The sequence below is a fragment of the Octopus bimaculoides genome, chromosome 19, assembly GCF_046866305.1.
Source record: "Octopus bimaculoides isolate indiv1 chromosome 19, ASM4686630v1, whole genome shotgun sequence".
Taxonomy (NCBI): domain Eukaryota; kingdom Metazoa; phylum Mollusca; class Cephalopoda; order Octopoda; family Octopodidae; genus Octopus; species Octopus bimaculoides.
In genome coordinates, this window is record NC_142946.1 from 54,334,479 (window position 1) to 54,350,921 (window position 16,443).

Here is a 16,443-nt window from a genome sequence, read left to right on the forward strand (position 1 = left end):
TTATTGCTGTGGTTACTATTATAATCCAGCTGTACTCATTATCTTGCCTCTCACCATGACCAACACATTTAACTTCACGCTCCATTCATTCATGCCAATACAAGTAATCGTTATTGTTCTCTAAAAACTCGATCATATTTACTCGTGCGCAGGCGCGAGCGTGTGTAAGTATACGTACCTACGTATGTGTGTGTTTGCGTGTATTCCTGCAGCATATGTGTGTGTGTGTGTTTGCGTGGATCTATGTTTCTGCAGTAATCTATCGACCGTGCAATACTTTACTCAATGCTGGCGTCTGATCGCTTTTAGCTTCGAACAATGTGAGAGAAAAAGAAAGAAAAAGAGGAGGGAGTTTGTATGTATGTGCTCGTGAGTGCGTGTACGAGATAGTGTGTGCGTGTGTTCCTAACACAAAATGTGGAACCTATGTATGAGAAAAGATAGAAAAAGAAATAAGCCATATATACCAAAGAATATGCAGAGTGAGTTTAAAGGATGAGCATGAGTGTGGTTGTGTGTGCGAGCGAGGCAGGTAAGATCCTATGTAGCAAAGAGTGTGTGTTTGCAAACGAGAAATCATATGTAACAAAGAGAATATGTGTGTGTGTGTGCGCAAACGAGAAATCATTTGTAACAAAGAGCGAGATAAGTCAATCCGTAACAAAGAGAATGTGAAAGAGATGAGGTATATGTAGGTGTAATTGTATATGAGAAGGAATACGATTTTACTGGGAAAGCGAGAGAGAGAGAAAGAAAATGTATGTGGGCTGCAAACAGTGCGAAGATAACGGTAAAGATCGGGTGAGTGGTGAGTTCAAGCATAACGGCTGGTAGTTGGAAACAGAAAGGACAAGATAGAAACGTGGTAATGCAATCGCCCATTGGTTAAGCTAGACTGCGCCTACAATGTTTTCTTCGTCGTACTACCACTACTACTGTTACTGTGGTGGTCGTCATTACGAACAATCCATGTTGTGTGTTGATGCTGATACAAACAAGATAGAGACATACATATGTTTACCATAACATCATTTTGAACTGTAAGAAGCACGTCTCTTGGTTCTTTTTTTTTATCTATCGTTTTCGTTCATTCATTGCATACCCACACAAATTTGTGCGCGCACGCATACTCACTGTACACAATGCACAGTCTCTCTTATTATATTTTTTTACCTCGTCGGGAAACGAACCCATCTGTCTAGCCTACCTTCTCTACGTTTCCTGCTGCTGTTGCTCCTGTCTCTAAATTACTGCTGCTGTTGCTGCATGCAATCGTTGCTGCTGCAGATGGTGGAGGGGAAAATGCTAACCGAAATCGGAGATAACGAGGAAACAATAGCAAGCAATAGTAGTTGCAGTAGTTTGTTCATCACTACCATCATCATCATCACCAGAAACACAAATAGACTCCTTAGCAACTCGAGAGATCGTAGAGGTTAAGGTAATCTTTTACTTTCACACCCGTCTCACGAGACGTGCGTAATCACTAATCGTCGGACTTTCGGAACAGCTATCATTGCCTCACGGAGAAAGTAAAGGAGAAGGAATTGGGTGATTGTTTCCTTCTGTGAAAGAATTTTGTGTCCTAAATATCTAAATATTTTTTTCGACATTTTTGCTCCACCCCCACCCAATTCCATGTCATTTTACTATTACTCCTGTCTCACGAAACGGATGTAATAATATTTTACGCGCCACGTAATGATGTTTATTTTAAACTATTTGTAATCTTTTAGTTTGTGTTTCCGATCTTCAGTTCCGCTCAGTTCTTTCATTGTTTTTAGTGAATTGCAATTAAAAAGTTTAGTCTTTTTCTTAGGGATTTCATATTGCTTGTCTTGTGGTTCTTTACGATAGTGAAGTTGAAACTGATGATGTTGATAATGTTGCGGATGATGACATAAGCCCAGTCAAACAGTCTGTCTAGTCAATATAACAAGACCACTCAAACACTCTCTCTCTCTCTCTCCCAGTTTCATTCAATCCACCTCTCACTTTCTCCCCTCTCGTTCGCGCTGTCGTCTTCGATACCTCTTGCTCTCGTTGTGAATTCTTCATTGTGAAAGAGAGTCAGCAAACCAGCTTGTTAGTTGAGAAGTGAGAAAATAACACATGCACACACACACTCACACACAAACCGTTTGTTGCAGCCATTCAGTGAGGAATTGTTCAGACAGATGTTACCACCACAACAAACAGTTGACTTGCTAAACAGTTAGCAGGGTAAGTTTGTGTTTTTTTCCCCTCACTAACGTTTTACTATAATGATGTCCACAATAAACGTCCAACACACCCTTTCACACTCTCTACTTCTTTTTTCTCCCCCATCACCATCGTCACATTATATTTTCTGACGTGTTAACAGAAAAGACAAGTTCTGTGCCGGTAGAGTCTGTCTCTTGTCTATATTTTTCTATGAATAAATAGAAAAACAAGTACAAAGACGTTCAAATAGATAAACAAACCTTTCCCTGCTAATTTCTGTCTCTTTCTCCCCTTTATATTTACATCATTACTTCTTTCTCTTTCCATGTTTTGCTGGTGTCTCGTACACTCATCCTTTCTCTTCAAACGTTCTCTCTCTCTCTCTCTCTTCTCATACTATTTACATATGTCTATTGCAACTCTCACATTTCCTATTACTCTATCTGCTGTCCTTTCTCTCTTCCTTTCTGCTCACCATTCTACGGCTACACTCCTGCCATACGTATCAGTCGACATCTGTTCCCTTTTATCCCTTCTGTATCTCATTGGTTATCATCTCCTCTTTTGCAATAATCTTTCACGCGTCTTTTCTTTCTCTCAGCCCTTTGTAATTCTCTACTTCTGATTATATATATATATATATGGAAAGAGAGAGATAACTACACAAGTGTGTTCCTACCTCGACCTCTGTAACGTATTTGTAGAAAAATTCATTTAAAACATACCCATTTTTCTAAGAGATATGAGGAAACAAAGTCGGTGTGACACACACTTGTTATGTTTATGTGTGTGCGTGGATAGAGAGAGAGAGAGAGAGAGAGAGAGAGAGAGACAAAGTCTGTATGTGTAATCCTCACTTTTTTCACATTATTCACTCTTTTTATCTCTTTCATCTACTCTTTTCGGCGCCCTTTCTTTTACAGTTTGCCTAGGTTAACACACAAATCAGCCGACTACCCTCATTTTCATTGTATACCTAGAGCACCTGTCTACGCATTTTGAGGTGACGAAATCATTAACTACATCGTTCTTCACATATTTAAATATATATATATATATATATATATATATATTATCCCATCCCGTTAGCTATAACATGTATCTATATTTTTTGTTGTCTGCCTTTTCTTTTTCCGTCTTCCTTCATTAATATATCCTTTATAACTATTTCATATGCATACATCCAGAAGCTTTGAATAAAACTGTGTATGTATGTAGATATATATATATATATATGTATATATCTGATGATACGCCATAAAGTTAAACCCTTTATGGACGGGAAATTTAAGGTAACCCTATAAACCGACCTTCCCCATTTTATATATGTATATATATGCACACCTACGTATAATTGAGTGTGTGTGTGTGCTGTTTCATTCATGCTTATTCCACCATCCCTTCGCTCCTCCCCTCTGTAAAGCCTGTCCACGTTTTCAACTCACACGTGTTCACATGTAAAACGTAAGTAGTCAACTTACTGCAGATCACCTCTATATCTTCTTTTTATATGTTGAGCACTGTAATATGTTCACTCTCCCACATCACACACACACACACGCTTTCTCCTTCCGTAAATGTATCTATATATATAGATAGATATACACACACACGTGTACTTCTGTACCCACGTGTCTATTAGCAACCCATTTGAATGCATTCATAGATATTAGATATACCGAAAGAGCGAAAGTAAAGAATATGCACACCACCCGTTTTCCGCGTTTAGGGTTGCGCCGAAAACGGGTGGTGTGCATATTCTTTACCTCTACGTACCGAAAGTACCAACTTGGACACATATATAAGGGGGTGGGACAGAATGAGCAAGTTTTACTGCGTTTTTGCCTTTCAGAAAAGACACATTTTTTCAAGTGTTCATTACGTTGCAAAAACAATATCTGCTATGAAAATGACCTTCTCTAAATGCATTAATTAAAAACACGATAACATACTCAGAAAACTATTTCAGAAAATTATCACCGTTCTCTTTGAGCATATAAAAGACAAATTTAGCTGGGCCCAAATGAATAAGACAAAATATGGTAAAATTGCCGCTTTAATTCTTTAGAATTACATTTGGAAACAGACTCATACACATCAATATCCATTCTTAGGCATCAGAAAAATTAGAAATGCATCAAGAATTTAAAATATCTAGGTCAAATGAAAGAGGGTCGTGGAAAAATGGCACACGGTAGGAAATTAGCGAAACTCGATTAGAGCTAAAAACTCCAACATTAAATATATAGTTCCTTCATGATCAGCTGGAGTGGTTCTCTTCCTAATATACTTATGCACCATGCAATTACAGTGAAGAAATTATTGAAATTAGTCATTACTCATTTTGTCCCGATTTAGACATCATTATTTGAAAACTGAAAATTATCAAATTAGACATTAGTGTGGGGGGAAATTGACTTGGAATCCAACAAAGAAAAACATTCATTGTTAAGTAACAAAAATTATCCAGATTTTTTGTTAACAAATTCAATTAAAACCGAGTCGAAGTTGAGGAAACATTTCTTGAAAAGAAAAAGTACCTCTCACCTATGTTTCAAACTCTCTGAACTTCAACAAGAACAACTGTGCTGACCAATGTTTGCTCCTAAAGATACTCTGACTGGAGCTTGGTGCAGCTCTCCAGCTGTTTTTATTATATATATATATATATATATATATATATATATATATACACACACTCACATAGATATATACAGATTACATACACACCTATCCACCCACATGTGTGTGTATACACTTAGATACACACGGATAAACACACACATTTAATGCTACTCTTTCTAGCCTTTCCTTTCTCTCTCTGTCTCAGTCTGCTTAATTTTTTTTTTTTTGTCTCAAACCAACATTCCCAATGCTTATATAATCGCTTAATTCTATATTTGTTGATTTTACCCCAATTTTTGCTGATCATTTACTAAGCATATTTTGCAACTAACCACCCTGTACCGTCCGTCCGTTGTAAGTGTAAGTGCACCAGCCTGTGGTCCATATATGTATCATATGTTGATGTTATTTACAGACACAAATGCGCGCGCTCCCGCACATACATAATGCACAGTTCGACATACTTAGGGAGGGTTGTAATTTGTCTTTTGAAGCTGTACAATTGAATTATAGATGTGTCGGTATCTGTATGCTGCACAAATATCATGTTCTGTGTGTATGTATATTATATTTGCGTGTGTCTTATATGTGGTTCCTTCCATTCTACAGATTACATAAACTGACACATATTCGTGTGTGTTTGTGTGTATGTATATATATTACACATGCGCGCGCGCGTATATATATATATTTAATGGGACTGTCACGTTAAGTTGGCAGTATACAACTACTTTATATAATATATATATATATAAATTCGTTGCTATTATGCAAGTGTCGTAAGTCCAAAACGTTGCTTTTTCAGAAAAATTAGTTTCACCATTCCATAGCAAAAACTGTGTACTGCACTTTGACGATATCTTGGCATTTGAAGCAGCCAGAGATACGATAGTTTGACCAAAAGAACTGGCTATTGCAAGCAAAAGTAAATATTGAACAAACCGCATTTGGCCAAATTATGGACATACTATAGTTCAACATAACAACGAATATATGCTCTCATACAGGAATTCTCGCATTTCACACAATTCCTAAAGTGTATGCTAATGGCTTAAGCACAGATTTTTTAAAAACTTTATAATTCTCTTTCATTCCGTCTATCTGTTTTTATTTTTCTATTTATTTGTATCATTTTTTTAATGTCTGCTTGCTGGTTGTTTTCCAGTCAGATGCTCTTCCCGGCGCCAACCCATTTAGTCGTCACGCTGGGGAATACAGTGTACTTATTCCAAAAAAAAACACGATATACAGGGACACCGATATATTACATGCACGTGTATAACTTATACAGATGTAAACACAAGCAGACACACACATACACGATACAGTCTCGTGTTCGTACACGCGCACTCAATATTTAATATGTGGTGGGGAGAGGGGCGAAAGGATCTTGGTTCTTGTTTTTTACTCAAACATGGCAATGACTTTAAACATGTCTAACGAAAGCAACAGTTGCACATTATACCAGACTAAATGTCTATCTACCATAATCTACAGTTGCCAGATGGTTTCCGTGTATTCTATCCTCTCCCATTAAACACATCTTTTTCATTGGTGATTGGGGGTCTGTTATTAACAGACTTATTATAAATCAACAGATGATGTTATTAGTGACTAAATATGTTGTTATACCTGTTGTCTTCCGAGTGAGCATCTGCTATTGTTACGCCTCCTGTCCTATACTAACTGAATAGTCTGTTGTTGTGTATGTTTATCGAATAACTATATGGTTGTTACGTCTTTTGTCTCCTTGTAAGGAAAATAGATAAATTATCATGCCTGTCGTCCTGTATGTAAATTGTTAAGTCAATATCCTATAATGGCTAGTATGCTATACCTATTGTCCTATAAGAATGATTTTGTTATGCCTATTATACAACCAAAATATGATGTGGCTGTGTGGTAAGAAGTTGGCTTCCCAGCCACATGGTTCCGGGTTCATTCCTACGTTGGGCAAGTGCTTTCTACTATAGCCCCCGGCCGACCAAAGCCTTATGAGTGAATTTGGTGGACGGAAACTGAAAGAAACCCGTCGTGCACGCTGTCTGTCCACCACCGCTTGACAACCAGTGCTGGTTTGTTTACGTCACCGTAACGTAGCGGCTCGGCAAAAAGCGACGATAGAATAAGTACAAGGCTTAGAAAAAAGTACTGGAGTCGATTTGTTGAAGAGGGTGCTCCAGCATGGTCTGAAACAAGTAAAAGATAAAAGAAAGATTATGCCATTTGTTATAGGATGACAAATCTGATGTTATGTCTTGTCCTGTAGCCACTGAGCTTGACGTTATGTCTGTTCTAGATGGGACTGAGTATATTATGTTTGCGTAGTTCACAAGTGTTAGGGACTAGGTGTATTGTTGTGTCTGTTATCCCGTCCTAATGTATACCAAATATATTATTATTATTATTATTATTATTATGGTTATTATTCTAACGGACCGGATATATTGTTTAAATATCCTGCACTGATGGATTGAGTATATTTATTATCTGTTGTGATATCTATTGTTCCACGGCGGCTGAGTGTGTCGCATAATAGTAGTAACTAAGTATATTGTTGTTATGTCTATTACCCGCAAGTAACTGCGTATGATATTGTTTGTTTATTATACCAAAGAAACCGAACCGTGTACATTTCCATGTTCATACGATCTGTTGTCTGCCCGCCAAGGTAAACTAAAACCGCAAGGAAAAGAAGGTGCGTTTGTAGAAACGTGTGTGGATTGGTCGACTCGTAGACACATGCACGCACTCTAGTTTCACGTGAGACCACACCTACTCGCGGCGATTCCCATCTGCATTTGCAATGACCTTGGTGCTTGCTTGGAGAAAAATACAAGCTAGAGTAACTGAAACGTTGATCAATAAACAGTGGATATAGAGGAACGGGCTTGACTGATTGGATACAAAGGTGGACGAAAGGTATATACAGTTTGGATTACCAGGTATTTTACAAAGTCTGTTAGTAGATGGAAATGTTGGTGAGTAAAGTAGTCGGGTAGACAGGTACAGACAGATGTGATGGTGTTGCGGCTAAATGAATTAACAAACTGCCTGGCTGGTTAACAGTATAAGACATCAAAGGAGGATATAAATTCTACCAGATATTATTAAGGCTTTATTATGTATGTGCGCGCGTGTGTGAATAATATATATGCACGCGCGCATGTCTGTCCATCTATCTATCTATCGTTGCGATTATGCAGAAATGTCGTTAAGTCCAAAACGTTGCTTTTTCAGAAAATGAAAAAAATAGTGTCACCATTCCATAGCAAAACCGTTGTACTACACTTTGACAATTTTTGGTATCTTGGCATCTGAAGCAGCTAGAGTTAAGATAGTTTGACCTAAAGAACTGGTTATTGCATGCAAAAATAAATATTGAAAAAAAAAACGCATTTGGCCAAATTTGGACATACAACAGTTTAACATAATAACAACGAGAGAGAGAGAGATATATATATATATATATATATATATATATATATATATATATATATATATATATTGGAAGATATTAAGAATGAATAAGTACCTTATTGTTTGAGTTCTTGCTGTTCTGCGTGTACCCTATAAATTATTATTTGTTTGGCTGGCATCTACACACATCAGCAAATAATTTTGTTTGCGAATTCCTTATAAACAAGAGCTGTCACTTTTCAGATTCATTGATCTAGCGGGGTAGCTTTGAGACATTCGGCGAGGTCGAAGTTGCCACAGGGTCTCAAAGTCCCGTTAAACCAGTAAATCACGTGTGTTTGAAGCTTTTAATTATAAAGAAGAATTTAGCAGAGTCCACGACAGAGTTCTCACGTACGGTTAAAGCCATTTCGCTTCACTTAAATGCTGGATGCTATGGGGCAAGGCAGGAATACCGCGCACTCACTCTTTCTCTGCCATCCTTAAAGTTTGTGATAGTATGCAATCGTATTTTATTCTGTCAGTAAAACCTGTCACTGTACAATTATACCCACTTAAATGGACAACAAACTCGTCTATTATATTTCTAATTAACTATTTATTTTTTTAAATAGCTAATTAGTTTTATTAAGTCTTTGGATTCTTAGATTATTATTTCCATATTTTTAATATCGTTGTTAAGACTCAAGTCTGCTCTGAACAAGCTGACAAATGTTTGAAGGTGTTCTAGCCGTGACCATCTCATTTTATTGTATATAGAGGATCACTTTGCCCATGTCCTTCCTTCCTTTCTTTTAAAATAGTAGGGTTTAATATCCAGTGAGATTTGGCTGCTATTTCTAGCAAGTTTAACGACCACACATTTTCCCTTATTGTTGTTGCTGGTTAGCCAGAGGCATGTGCTGAATGAGTAGACCATTGATCAGACATTCCAGTCATGACTATCCCATCTATTTAGACATATCTTAGACTACATTTTCCAAAGTGTCTTTCTCTTTTTGTAGATGGTCAGGTTGGTGATTTGAAGTAGATTTGACTGCTGCCTCCAGCAGATTCAGTGACCTCATAGTCGTCTCATTGTTGTTCCTCTGTGCCTGTTTTAGAAACAAATTTAATGTCAAGTCAAACAAAAGAAGTTCTGCTTAGCTGCTCAACCTGCTAGATATGATAGCCACATCCTCCTCAAATCACATACTGCCATCTTTGAAAAGAATAATGGATGAACACATTGGTCAATGTAATCTGAGTACATTTTATCTGACGAAACAATGGCATATCACTTTTTTTTTTTTGGTGGCAGAGGTGGGGCAATAGGGCTCACCTGGGGCTGGACAGCTAAAACTAGTCTAAGATAAAAGAATTACACACAAGACAGACATCTGTAGATTGTTCGCATGGTGTCTGGTTTTGTTTAAACCAGTTATCAAGTGAAAAGGTTAGTCAGTTACCTTCTGCTAAAGGTAATTAACAGCTTTACTTCACCCACTTTAGATATCCAGGTTCAGGTGTAATAGTGGAGTAGAGGAAGGAAAAAAAAGAAATGAAAATTCCATTAACCAGGTCTTGTTTATTTCTTTATTAACCCCTTCCTCCACCATGCACTCTCTCTCTCTCTCGTGTATATATATATATATATCCATCTAATAATGAATATATAAACTTTCACCTGAACATAAAAGGGGCTTTTGTTCTCCCTCATTGGAACCTGTTTGGTAGAAATCTACTCGCCTTACCCAGTTTGTGTATTGCTGTTTTTCTTCAGTCGTTCATCCACTCTTCTCCCTTCTTCATGTCTGCCAACACTAACACCTGTGACAATATTTTGTGGACTCTTTTCTCCCACAGGCTGTTGTCTAACTTGATGAGTAGTCAGTGAACTATTATATATATATATATATATATACACACACACACACACACACACACACATGTATATACGCATTACTTCGCTTCATATATATGTATATAATATGGTTGAGCTAATAAAACAGCAATAATATATGAGATTTAACACCATTATTATGCTGAGTTTCATGGTGCAGCTTTTGAATATTGAGAAATGGTAATGTGTAATTAACTCTATAACTGACTCTATCATTGGGAGGGATATCTATGCATTCATTTGCAACTTCAAAAGAAACTTAATGTATTTTGGCCCACTATTTTTGGTAAATATATAAGCATATCTAGATCATCTTGAATGAAACTGTATATGCTTTAAGATGTCCAAAATATTACTTAGCTTGTACATCACATGCAAGGCTTGATATACTCAATCTTAATTTCAAACCATCTGTAGATGGTTTTACACATGGTTGTGTGTGTGTAGATATATAATATATCCATGTTTTCATATCTTTTATCTTGTGCTTGTTTTAGTCATTGGACTGTGGCCATGCTGACAGGTTTTAGTTGAATGAATTGTCCCCAGTACTTGATTCATAAAGCCTAATACTTATTCTGTTGGTCTCTTTTCTTGAACATTTAAGTTACAGCAATATAAATGTATAAAAGAGGCATGCATGCATGTATGTATGTATGTAGATTTTGTGCGTTTCAGTGGTGGTGGTGGTGGTGATTGTGGGGAGTTCATTGTTTGGATCAGAGCTGTCCTATTATGCCTTCTCTCCTTCCACATTTCTTTGATCTCTTTAACAAAATTAAACAAACAGATACTCTTAATTCAACTCTTAATTTATCATCAGCTTTCAGATTTTAATTTAGATTCAATCTTTATTGAGTTAACTACACCACCCTCACCTTCAACTTCTTTCCTGTTCCTGTTTTTGCTTTCCCATCCTCCTCCTCCTTGTCTCTTCTCTCTCTCCCTCTCTCTTTGAGTAGAAATACAGAGATTCCCTTGGATCTTTTATTCCAGGTTTTCATAGCAATGAGCAGCCAAGAAATATTTTTTACCTTGGGTAGAACATCAGTCCATGTGTGATATTAACTAGAAGGATTTCAACTTAGCAATGTCATCTCACAAGTCTCCCATCAGTTACTGAAGTTGACTTTTCTGTTCATCCTTTCTGGGTGAATTAAAACATTGACCTAATCAACTTCATCCAATCTCGTAATTTGAAGCTTTGTGTCTATGTTAGAAATCAATTATGCTGCCTCCTTGCTGCTTATGGTGATGAATTTACCATTCACAGTGCCTTGTTGTTGCTATGTTGATAGAACTAGTGATAAATAAATAATTTTGGTCATAGGTACCACTCACTATCCCAAACAGTCAGCTTTCCACTGTTTTATGCAGTCTTGTGAATTCTTTTTCATTTCTCAAATCATCCAAACATGAGGCATCTAATAATGGGAAAAACCAGTAAGTGATTTTGGATTTGAACTGTCCCTCAATTATAGAAAGGATATCCCACATTACATCCCCATCTCACTTTTGTGTTCCTGGTTAGACCAAATCATATGTGGGATCAGTTAAGATATTTCTACTTGCTACATAAGGACTCAACCCTGTTATAAGCATTCAGGCTAGCTCTCTGACTTGAGGATATTTTCTTCTCTCCCATCAGTCTTAAAGACCCTTCCTTCTTGTCATTTTAAAGAAACTTTTTTTAACAAAATGTCCTGGAGGGATTTGAGAGTAGATTGGGTTTCATTAAGTGGATGAGATACGTTACATCTTCACTTGTAATGGATGCCAATTTGTTGCAGGCAGTATTCCCAGATGATCGTGCAGTTATTCCCACCACAGTTATGTAGACTGATGCAACGTGAAATGATAGTTTGAACTCACCTTGTACCTCATCATGAACAATAATTAATTCTTGAATAGAAGTACAATGCACATGGGTTTGTTTTGACTGGAGAGGGTTAAGATAAGAGTGTAGTTAAGGTTTGATTTCAATGTTGGTTGATGACAAAATATGTGTAAGATAAGAGTGCTAGGGAAATGTATTTCTGTCTTGGAAAATATTTAGTATTGGATCTAATAGATAGTGAGTGAGATACAATGAAGGTGAAAGACAAGGAGAAGAAAGTGTTTGGAGGAAGTAAGGTAGGTAGCTTAGTTAGGTTTATTCTAAACATTAGATAAATTGGCCTTTTGTAGTTGTGTTAGAAAAGATAATGTAATGAAATGGTACAGCTTGCTGTGGAAGTAAAATAACACTAGCATGACATAACAGCAGGGAGGTGAGGAATAACTGTTGCCATCAGAACAGTTGCTATATTGTTGTTGTTTAGTCAGAGATTAAGCAGAGGCATCCCATCCATGACCATCTTGTCTGTTTGGGAATAACTCTGACTCCATTATCTAATGTGACCTTCCTGATATTTAAGACAATGGGGTATAATTTTGATGTGATTTGGCTGTTATTTCTAGTAGGTTCATAGACTGTAAATGCTTCCTTGTTAGTTTGAATAGTTACTATATCTGTTGAGATGTGGGTAGTTGAAAGCAGTTTCGTTGGTTCCATTCTGTGGAGTATTCAGTTAGGGTGAACTATTGACATTATAACTTCAATGTTGAAATACTACATTCTTTCAACAGGTTGCTTTCCAGCGTTTTCCAAGTTTAGAGTCTAAATTGCATATCCTCAGCTATTAAACATCTGTACATGCACACGCACAAATGTGTTTGTGTGAATATAAATATAGTGTTTGTGTATTTGTAATGAAAGTGTACTGTAGAGTGTACCTGAAAGAAGCAGTACAAATTTGAATATGCTTGATAAATGTAAACATGTGCCTTTTTCTAATTTCTCAGTAGACTGAAAAAGGGTGATTGGCCTTTGAATCGAAACTAGAATATGATTATTCAGTTCAATATATCCAAGATAAAACAATGCAGATGTGTGTGTGTGTGTATATATATTTGTTTTGCAAGATTTTATTGGCTAAACTGGCAATATGACCATCGCCAAGTACAACAATATATATATATATATATATATATATATATATATATATATATATATATATGGAATATAACCAAAATAGATCTGGGAAGACTGGTTCAAATGTGGTGTCAACTATATTGTGATAGAGAGACCTGTGAAACAGATGACTTACCTGCTCCCCTGAAATTGCTGGCCTTGTGCCAAAATTTGAAATTATTATTATTATCATTAAGTGCCAATGCATGAAGCACTTAATAATGATGATTTTGGCACAAGGCCAGCAATTTCAAACATCAAACTTTTTGATAAATTCCATGCATGAAACTCTCCCTCCCTCCCTCCCTCTCTCCCTCCTCCTCTCTAGTATAAATATACACATGTATATTATATATACGCACATGTATGTATATTGTATGTGTGTGTGAGAGAGAGAGAGAAAAACTTGCTCGCAACTGGCTGAATAGCTGGTTGAACAGGATTCCACTCTAATTTAAATTTACCAAATATAGTCATATCTTTCATTGAAGCTACCTGTTACTCCACTGGTAAAGACCCACATGATGCTATGGATATCTCACATAGTGATATTTTTCAATGTTGTAATCAGTGAGAACGGTATGGAACTGAGAAGTTTTGCATTACCGAGCTTGTTGAGTTCAACTCTCTGTGCAGATATAGCATGGTGAAGGATGAATATGAAGTGGTTACTGGTACCAAAATGAAAAGAAATGTGAATTAGGAGTAAGGGAGAATGTAAACAGGGTTGAATATAAATTCTTAGGAGTTGTGGATTCCCCCCTCTCTGTTATACCCTCTACCCCACTCAGTGTTGAAACAAGGCATTGTGGAGCTACACTGACCTAAACATACTATATATGTGTGTGTGTGTATAGTTATGTATATATATATATCAATGATGTAATAATCTCTATGATGGAACTGTTGATGTCATACTTTGTAGAGTGTGTCTATGTTTGTATATGTGGGTGAAAGTATGAGTACAAGTGCTAGACAGATATACTGTCCTGCTAAACATTATCCACCCTCCATGTATTTGTATATGTGTATGTATGTATGTGTGTGTGTATACACACACACACACACACACACATATATATACATACATATATACATATCCATGCATGCATACTCCTCTTTCATATCATTAACTCACATGCTTACAAACAAATGTTCTCAGTTATATCATTAATTTGTGTGCATCACTACATTAACCCACACACGTGCACACACACACAAACAATTGTTCTCAGCTTTATCATTAATCCACATACAACATCACTCTACACTAACAGCCTCCTCCACTATGACCTTTATTTCTGTGTCACCACAACTAGAGGTACCCCATTCTCCCGACTGGCCTTTTCTTGAATCCTTTACACTGCTGACAGCTTCAGTTCTTCCTTCCTTCAAATATTTCCTATGGCTAATTTAGAGAGAGAGTAGACCTACAACTCGTCTCTTTGATGTCGCCAAATGTGATATATACAATCGGGGCTTATGACATCGCTATGACATGCTAATTACATATCTTTAACTCTCCTCTCTTTTGCGTTTTTAGTTAAAACACAAATTTAACCAAGAACATCTCTGACAACTGATACACTGCAATTTTGGATGTTATTTCACCCTAAACAATGATATTTCAATTACATGCCAGGTTTATTCTTATACTAAATATAGGTCTTAACCTAAAATTCTTTTATAATGATACTAAAATCTATTTTGATGTATATATCATCAGTTTAAACAGCCATTTTTTCATTCTTGTATCAGTCAAACATAACCTGTTGAGGTAGGTTTTCTACAGCTGAATGGTCTTCCTGTTGCCAACCTTTCTCTGAAGGCAATATTCCTCTTTGTCTTGCAGACAACAGTTAGCTCATTCACTGGATATGTTTTAATAACTGGCAAGCTAGAGAGCTGCACTAAGCTCGGTTTCTACAGCTGGATGTCCTTCCTAACGCCAACCACTCCATTGAGTGTATGGGTGTCTCTTATATGTCACTGGCACAGGTGCCTTTTACATGTCACCAGCACTGGCCACAACTACAATTTCTCTTAGCTTGACATGTCTTCTCAAGCACAGCAAATCACCAATCTTAAAAATATACAATCACATCATCAAAATCTTGAAGCTACACGATTATGCATGATTAAAGTGAAAACAATGTGAATAAATATTAAATTTGACAAAGTAATCTGAATCCTAAAAGGTTAGTGGCTCATTTTGTTGTTGCTGCTGTAGCCTTAGTTTAACCCTGGTTGAGTAGAGCTCGAATCAGTCAGAGGCATTTCAGTCTTGATCATTTTGTCTTTTTTATGTCCTGGGCTACATTGTCCAATATGCAAATATAGTAGGGTCTCACACATGTAAATGTAGTGCATTGTAAAAGATTATTTTAATGAAAATATCCAAGCAATTGCTAGGCAAAACTTCGCTCCAAAGCTGTTTGAAATCTAAAAACAACAAAACGAGAGAGATAACCGCAGTATATTCAGTTGATTGAACAATTTAGTATAATATAGTCAATGCAGACTGAAGTGGATTAGGACTTTAAAGTCAACTGGTGAAAGAAAAGGACTAGTTTAGGTTTTTTTTTCCTTTTCTAGATCTCCTTGTTGAAGCATGTTCTTCTGAGTTAGCATGACTAAGAGGGATGTCACTTATTTACACCCCAACACAGGCACACAGTGAGGCAAGCTTATACAAACAGACACATACATACACATTTGCACAAACATGCAGACACTCTGGGGGAGACAAATACATACAAGCACTCATAAATACAAATCCCCACTAATTCTGGGTTCATTCTTAGCTACAAGATGAATACCAATACATAGGCACGCACGCACACACACACACACACACACACACTCCTGAACATGAAAAAAAAAAACAGTTGATTTAAACAGATTATCCTAGTCATGTTAACACTGTTCCAATTTTTAATCTGAAGACATTTAATATATGTGAATGTGTGAAAGACACGGATAGATAGATAGATAGATAGATAGATAGGGGGGAGAATATATGTGTGTGTTATACACACACACACACACACACACACACACACACACACACACACACACACACACACACACACACATATATATATATGAAGATTATCTAGTTTTAAATCCTCATCCCCACTCCAGAATAAATCTACACCATTTCATATAATCTGTTTATCCTGTAGGCTGTTAAATACCAGAATATTAATATGTGGTCTGGATGTATAGACATTTTAATGGTTATTCGATATACTTAAGGAGAATTATTGAAAACAACAACAGCAGCAATAGTTATGTA

The 16,443-nt window shown here is 36.6% G+C and overlaps 1 protein-coding gene across 28 annotated transcripts in view; it reads left to right on the plus strand.

The window, feature by feature from the left end:
* LOC106875423 (monocarboxylate transporter 13) overlaps window positions 1-16,443 on the plus strand; it is a 135,938-nt gene that overhangs the window by 87,873 nt on the left and 31,622 nt on the right. For 4 of the 28 annotated variants that reach the window (XM_089337759.1, XM_089337764.1, XM_014923560.3 and 1 more), the window contains exon 1: window positions 199-2,223. The exons of 13 other annotated variants lie outside the window; for them this stretch is intronic. The gene's annotated coding sequence lies outside the window, so the exon portion shown is untranslated. Of the gene's footprint in view, window positions 1-198; window positions 2,224-3,558; window positions 3,670-7,595; window positions 7,753-16,443 lie in introns of those variants that run through there. 11 more of the 28 variants (XM_089337761.1, XM_089337765.1, XM_014923563.3 and 8 more) reach the window with 7 other exon arrangements.